The sequence below is a fragment of the Grus americana genome, chromosome Z (assembly GCF_028858705.1).
Source record: "Grus americana isolate bGruAme1 chromosome Z, bGruAme1.mat, whole genome shotgun sequence".
NCBI lineage: Eukaryota > Metazoa > Chordata > Aves > Gruiformes > Gruidae > Grus > Grus americana.
The window spans coordinates 3,417,450-3,425,816 of record NC_072891.1 but is presented as its reverse complement, the minus strand read 5'-3'; positions in this window follow the sequence as shown (position 1 = coordinate 3,425,816).

The window sequence follows — 8,367 nt, the reverse complement described above, 5'->3', positions numbered from 1 at the left end:
CGGCGGCTCGCAGTGCGCAGCGGCGCGGCCCCGGCCCGGCCCGGCCCGGCCCCGGCCCCGTCACGTGGGCGTCTAGACACCGTGTCGCTCCGGGAAAAAAAAAAAAAAAAAAAAAAAGCACATACATATATATATATATATATTATATTTATCCCCAACCGCCTTGCGCAAGCGGCGGCTCCGGTTGCTGAAAGGTTGCGGGTCCTCTCTCCCACCCCCCCCCACACACACCCACCCATTCCTCGGCGATGCGCCGGTAGCACCCTGGGGTGCTGCCCCCCACCCCACCCCTCCACCGCTGCCCCGGGAAGGGCCGCGGGGTCCCCTCCGGGAGCGCTGCGCGGGTGCGGAGAGGCTGGTTCCCCCCAGCACAGGCCCTCGGCACCCAGCGGGGGGAGCCCCCGAAGCCTGGGTGTGCAGGAGAGGCTGCAGCCCGCTGTGAACGTTGAAGTATTAAACCGTATCCGTGCATAAAAATAAAAAAAATACATATGTATATGATTCTGGGCATCGAAAGAGGGCATGGCACAAAAAGCAACAATGCTAATAATACTTTTATAGCACCTGTCGCCAAAGGAAGGGAAAGTATTTCATAGAGGGTAAGTATACTCCGATTCTCACAAAATGAGAAGCAGGAATGATTAGCACGTAGCACTATGACTATTCTTGTTATGGGTACTACTAGTGGTAATAATTTCTGGCACCCAGGGTACTCCACAGATGCCCCATTCGAATTCTGCCAGCAAGAATCTGCAGAGAGTGGGGAAACTGAGCCACCAAGAGGCTGTGCGGCTTGTCCAGCCCTGCTGCAGTCCGCAGGGCAGCTGCGAAGTCTGGCCAGACTTCCAAGCGCCAGGCTTTGCACGGCAGGAGAAGTCCCCGAGGGTCCCCATCCCACACACACTCCCATGGAGGAGTAGTTCCTTTTTCAAATAATAAGTGCGGGCGGATAAGTTGCTTAAGGTCACTCGGTAAGCCAGTTATCGCATTGCAAGTGGAAGCCAAGCATCTTAAATCATGGCTGCTATAAGCAAATCCAATTCTGAAACAATTGCACCCAACTAAACATGACATCGGCCATAAAACACAGAGGGGATAAAACTAACATGCCATGCAGGCAGGGTATTCCTGGGGTTGTCTGTCCTGGATGCCTGCCTGCCTTTAGTGCAGGCAGGAGAGCAGGGATAATTTTAGAGCCCAGTCTTGCAAATATTCACATAAGCAGGCCAGGGAGACTCCTAACAGGCCTGGAATCAATCACGGTATTTGCAGAAGCTGGATCTACATTAGTTAGGGGCTAGATTTTGGGGCAGCCTTATTAAATGTTCAGGAGACTATACTCACCCAGGCCCAAAATCTGTTCGAAATCTGCTTTGTGATAAAAAAATTGAGGGGAGGAAAAACATTGTTTGCTGGCATCTAAAAGAAGAATTTAAGGTTTGTTGTGAAACTGGGGTCTGAGGAGAGACAGAGTACCTGCTTCACCTCCAGATAATTAACGGGCACGAGTATAAGCTGCCCGTTAAATAGCCCATCACATTCTGCCGGTGCTGATGCCGTAGCCGATGCCGTTTCAGACGTCAGGCGAGCTGCTCTGTGCCCAGGTCACAGCCACCCGGCCTTGGGGTGATGAAGGAAGGTGCTGAAGCAGAGCAGTGTCTGGATGTACTGCACTCACCAGAAAATCCCATTGCTTTTAAAATGGTTACTTCTACATCCTGAAAAATGGAAATTTGATAACGTTTCTAGTTTAACATCTTGTTTACCAGCCTCCAGAGTGACCTCGCATACACTGCCAGCCTCCGGAGTGACCTTGCGTACACTGAGGCAAATTTCCTCGTTTCCTTAGAGAACCTTAATCCTTTTTCCACTGTGATGCACATGGTAAATTGATAGGGAGAAAAAAAAAAAAGTTCCTTATTCCCGTATCTGCCAGTGAAAGATACACTGGACATGCCCATTAATACATGCATTATACTTTTTAAATTTTTAAAACTTTCCAGGCTGTTATAAATGAGATTGATGTCTTCAGGGTTTTTTTCCCCAATTACAACTGCGATTACTTTATGGTCATGAACAGAGCAACAAAAAACATAATGTGGTGTATGCTGTGAAGGGATGGAGAATAGGAATGGGGTCCAGGAGTTAGTAATACATTTTCTTTTGCCTTGCCACAGGTATGCTAGGTAACCTCGGGTGCGTCCCTTTCTCCGTGAGTAGGGACCTGGGCTTTGGCACATCTGATTGCCCATCGATACAGCTGGACCAGCAGCGGTTACCTGTCCTTGTGATGTCTGCAGGTGAAAATTACTCCAGAAGTACTAAATATTAAATAACGAATAAAGAACAGCTTTCTAATTAACCCTGAAAACTTGTTTAAACGGACCTTATGTATGTGCCCATATGGAAAATACAGAAATAAGCATAATGAAGCTGATAACAATGTGCTTGGTACCTGTGTTGGGGAGATGCTTTGAAAGGGGGGTGATACCTGCAGCCTGTGCTGCTGTGGATGGGCAGGTAAATGTCAGCCAGGACCAGAAACCTGTCCCAAAATGTACCAGGGTTGCTGCTAACCCACGAGGACGAAAAAAATCTGTTTGAATCAGAATCATGTAATGGTTTCAGTCGGAAGGGACCTCTAAAGGCCATCCAGTCCAACCTCCCTGCCATGAGCAGGGACATCTGCAACCAGATCAGGTTGCTCAGAGCCCCATCCAACCTGGCCTTGAATGTTTCCAGGGATGGGGCATCTACCACCTCTCTGGGCAACCTGTGCCGGTGTTTCACCACCCTCAGCATAACGAATTTCTTCCTTATATCTAGTCTGATCTCCCCTCTGTTAGTTTAAGCCCATTATCCCTTGTCCTATCACTTCAGGCCCTACTAAAAAGTCTGTCCCCATCTCTCTTATAAGCCCCCTTTAGGTACTGGAAGGATTTGTATAATGTATTGCATTTGTATAATATATTTGTATAATGTATTGCGTCCCTCATGCGAAACACATTAGGTCCTGCATGTAAAATCCCACCGAGCCCACACTCCCCATCCTGAGACCTCAATTCTCATGGAGGTTTCTGGGGACTTTTCCTGAACCCAGCTGTCTTTGAAGAGCTAAAGCTGAGTTCATTTGCATTGCAATTCAGCCTTTGACAGACAGTTGGAGCCAAGGCACTGTTAACCTAATTGTTTTGCTAACAGCACCGGGGTGTGAGACTCACCAAAGGCACTTCCAACAAAGGGGATAAAACCAGACTCGGGGGGGGGGGGGGGGGGGGGGAAAAACCCCTTTTCCTGACATCATTACTGGGTACAAACAAACAGAGCTGATCCCTCTTCATACACTTTCGAGGCGAGGGTCAATAACAAACACACTTTGCTCTTTTGGGGGTATGTCTCTCTTTTTTAGCAGCAGTGAAAAGCCATTCAGGGGAGGTAGGGGAGAGAACAAGCCAGGCTGAAGGCAGGGCAGAGGCAGCTCGGGCAGGCTGCTGGCACTCTCCCATCCTTTTGTGCACATTAGGAATAGCTAAGCTTGTGGCCCTGCTTCTATTTTTACGCATTATTTTCAGAGCAGAGCTCTCAAGCAATGTTCAAAGTCTGGGTTACAATGCCATTTTGGCGGTATCCGAGGTCTCCTTCTGCTCCAGCAGCTCACATCGACACAGCAAATTCAAGCTATTAGACCTCAGGTCTGCAAAGAAAACTGTTCTCCGAGCAACCTTGCTATGTGCCGAGCAGCAGGTCACAAGGACCTGATGCTCTTGCTGTTCTCACACAGCACTGCAAGCTAAAAATCATCATGCTATCAGCCACTCCAAGGCTGCATCTGTTGGAAAGTGGGTAAAATAGATGAGAAAAAAGCAAAAAGGTGTAGTGAGACGGACCCTTGCCTGAGCTTATCAGGCAGGGGGAAGAACAATCCTTTCTCCATCCAAATCAAGTGGTAGCTTGCTCCATCGGTAGCTGCAGCAAGCACAGGCACTGGCTCTGGGGGACTCATCAGTCATGGGAGTACTTGGATTCATCGAAGCACTCACACACGCCTGACTTTACCTATGTGTTTGGCTAACTAAAATTTTGTTAGCTTTATGGTTCGACCACACAAATGTTGTGTTGCTTAGGTTTTCTGTCTAGAGAGGAGGTAAACACAAGGCAGTCTCCATACCTGGACTCCCTTATGCCAGCATAAAGGAAATTCTACATATGAAATACATATTAAATTGGTACAATCTATCCCTAATTTGCTGGTTTTAACATAAGATGCCAGCATAACAATGCCCATCAAAGGGGAATATACACGGTGCAGGGATCAGGCCAGACCCAGTGTGCTGCAGGGAAGGGAAGAACGAACGTGGGCCGGTGTCAGAGGGCGAGTGCTGCTGCAAAATAGGATCTGGTGTCCCACAGGCGCGGTGCAAGCCGGGGTGGGCAGGAGGAGCAGCGCCTGCCCTTCGTGGCATCTCCGGCAGCCACTCACAGCCATACAGTGTCCGTTAATCCGTGTCACACCTACATCTCTGCCCACGTCACACCGCTGTCCCCCAAATAACCCGTGACAGCAGTGCCGCATCACCAGTGGGGCTGAGGTTCAGCCCAGCTCCTGCCAAATGTCGCTGGTGGGATTTATGACTGGGAGGTGAGAGGAAAGGGATTTAGGTCAGGCAGTCTGGGAGGGGATGACCTGGGGATTGCAGCGCAATCGTGACACCGTTTAGGAGCCACTGGCCAGACAGAGGAGACACTGGTCTGTTGAAGGGGAGATGTAAAAGGGGAGGATCGGAGGCAGGTGGAATATTTGACTTTACAGTTAAAGGAAAGCCTGCAAATCCCTTTTGCTGAGACATACTATGCTGACAAAGAGACTGGCTTCTTCCTCCAGCAGTCCAACCCGGATATCCTGATGCCTTTGAGATCTGTGTGTACACTGTGGAGCTCCTTAGGATCTTGCGGAGTGGGAGGCTCAATATTAACATAAAACACATGCTTTTAATGCACCACCTTACGTGCAATGCTTCCTTCATTTCTATTGTACCTGTACTTCTGCATTTCAGATATCTGAAATAATAAATATGTTTTCAGACTTGTTTTTGTGTGTAGGCTCTCAAAAAGGGATTTTTTTTTTTCTTATGTAAGGAAACAGAAAGCATAGCAGGTTTGCTGGAGCACTTTAAAAGTAAGCACACATGGACAATATAGCTGGTATCCCTCTTTCAGCATTTTAGTTTCAGTGGTGTAAATTAAAATCCTCTTTATTTCAAGTAAGTACATTTGCCAGATGGATGAACTGCAATATTTTATTTGTAGTTACCTATGGCAAGCTCTGAACCAGATGATGGGGTACATGCAAAGTGCTGGGGCTGACATGGGAAATAGGGGTGTCTGTTACCCTGCGATTCCTTCTCCTGAACCTCTGGAGTCCAGAATGGAGATAGAAACAGCTACTTTCTGGTTTCAACCAGCGGTCCCGATTTGCCTGTAGACCTCAGGGTACAACCGACACGTGGATCCACTGCCTCCTGGATGCTGGATATACGGTATGTACAACATTGCAACACCTATGCCCAGGGTGGCTGGGGAAGGGTGGGGTGTCCATCACTTAAAAGCAGCATTTCAGTCCTACCATTATCAAGCTAATCCCTGATTTCTGGTGGGAGGTATCAAGCTTTAAGGGGATTTATCAGATCCTGAAGTTGGGCTGCTCAGATGACAACCGCAGCGCAGGGACGTGCCTTCCTTCAGCATCAGCTGCTTACCCAGAGAGAGGGGACTGCAGGGGCCACTGCAGATCAGTTTACCGGTGGGAGGAACCCACAATTCCTTCATTAAATTCTAGCAAAACTACCAAAACCCTTTCTGGCAGAAGGAAATAATTGCAAAGGGGTTGGGAGAGTAGCAGGCAAAGCAAGAGGAAAATCACCGGCTTCTGTATTTCCTATTGCTAGCAGGTAGGGGTGTAATTTTGGAGTTCCTTCCTTTTTTATGGGATAGGTCATGACCTTACCATCATTTATATGTCTTTCAGTATTTATTGTGGTGGCCTGGCCAGATGTATTGTGGAGCTGGTTCCTCTCCCTCAAACATTAGCCATGTCCTCACGCATGGCAAAATACCAGCTATGCTTTTTAAGGAAAATTCCCACTGATGCTAAAGGGAATTTTGTCCAGTCAGAGACTGTGATCAGCCCTTGCAAAAAGAAAATTCCCATGTTTATGATGGGTTGTTTGGGATCAGTGTTCCTCATACTGACCTACAGCTTGACATAAAAAATTAAAATAATTCAATGATCAGACATCTGCAATGCAAGCCCTTTATAAAAAGCACTGACATTTTAAGTGTAGAGTATTGCAGTTACATTGTGCAACAGTCTGCTTTAAAGAACAGGTTTTAGATTTCTTATCCTGAAAACCAATACAAATTCTCATTTTAAATAACAAATTCTTGGCTGCTTCTTTATATTCCATTTCTATGGGAGCATTATATCTCTATATGACATCATTTTGGGCTCTGTATGATACACCCCTATGATGTGCTTAAGGGGCAACTGAGAAGATGCATGCAAATAATTAAAAGATGCTCCAAAATCAGAACAATTGCAGGCAAGTAATGTCTTTTATCTACAATGACTTAGTCACAAAATACCTGCTTGGGGAAAAAAAAGGTTTTGCTAATGGTTTGAGTCTCTCAAAGATACAGGATGAGCCAAAAGCTGGATGTTCTGCTAGGAGAATACAAGTAAGAAATGAAGCATTGTTTTTCACTGGTAACGATCCAGGTAGAGTAATTAACCACTGGTTGTGGTGGATGTTCTGTCAATAATAATTTTGAAATGAGGTTTGGGTGGTATTCAGAAGATGAGCTCCAGCTGGTTTAAACCTGTACAGATGCAGGGAGTCTTTCTGGTCTGAGTTACTCAGGTGTGTAGTCTAGACAGTAGGAATAGCCCTTCGTACCTGATAATTTATGAATTAGTAGAGCCAGTGTATTAAAACAGATAATTGAAAAGTCCTCATTTGTCTAAGTGTAGGGTTGGGATTTTTTTTAATAGCTTTTTACAAATATTAAACCTAACAGAAATGCTTTCATGACAATCTTCCACATGGCTTAGTTCCAGGGAAAACAACCTGCTCAGAAATGATTTTTTTTTTTTTTCTCTTTAAAATATCCAAGTGATGGAAATTGCTTGAGAACTGGAGAGTGGCACTAAAATGAGATTGGGACCCTGTCTCATAGTCACTACCTCCAGGATGGGAAATGTCCTTTGAACCTGAAATAAGGGAGTTTCAGGTAAACAAGAAATATAGGATTGTACAGGAACTGACTACCCTGATTTCACAATCCAAATTGCATAAACTGAAGGAAAAAAAATAGTATTAATGGTAAAGTGTAATTTAAAGATAGGATTTTCAAAAGCATGTTACCCAAACCTGCACATTCATTTCATCTGGAGGGAACAAGGCATGCCATCTGATAGCAATGATTAATCCAAAGGAGGCCCAGACTTGTTCTCATTTAAGAGGAAAAATTACATATTCTGTGAGAAGGTAAAAGCAGTTGTACTGGCTGAGATACCTATGGGCTGCTGGATGGGTCTTCTAGGGACTGCAGAACATGGCCCACTGTTTCCCAAATGTATTAATATTTGTTTTTTTAAAAGACATAAAAGTAACTTTGGATCTGAAATATCAACAGATATTACAGGCGCTTTTTTTTTTCCATGTTATGATTTTTTTATGGGTTTGCTTGCATAATTTAATGACACAAAGTTGAACCACTCAACACCACCTATGGAATAGAGAAGAAAACCGATTTGAAGCAAAGAGGGTAAGTGCACTGTAATGAATCCTATGCTAACTGTGCCTTCAAGTTCAAAGAAAGGCACAACCTTGGGATTAAAGTGTATCAACTACAATGAGCAAAATTAAAAGTGATTAGTTTTCATTTGATAGCCCTAGTGATGGTATTTAACTGTGACGCCCCCCAACACCTTCCAACACTCCCCCCCCCCCCCCCCCCCCCCCGCAAATCATAGAGACAGGGAAGAGCACTTCACAAAGAATTAAAGGAGGAGTTTATAGCCATTGTTTAAAGATGTAATTAACACTGTATTTAAAGCAAAAGTGAGACAATTACCACCTCCTAAAGGCCTTAAGAAACCTGAGCTGCAGACCTCCTGCCAGACTCAGTAATATCACCTGCACCATAAACAGAGGTTTGCAAGAACCTTCCTATTCACGGCCCCAACAGCTATTGTCCTTGCCTGCTAAGTGTTAGTAGTAGTATTATTACTACTATTACTCTTTGTTTATGGTGATATGCTAGGAAGTCTGCAGCTCAGGTTTCTTAAGACCATACTGACTCCTGCAA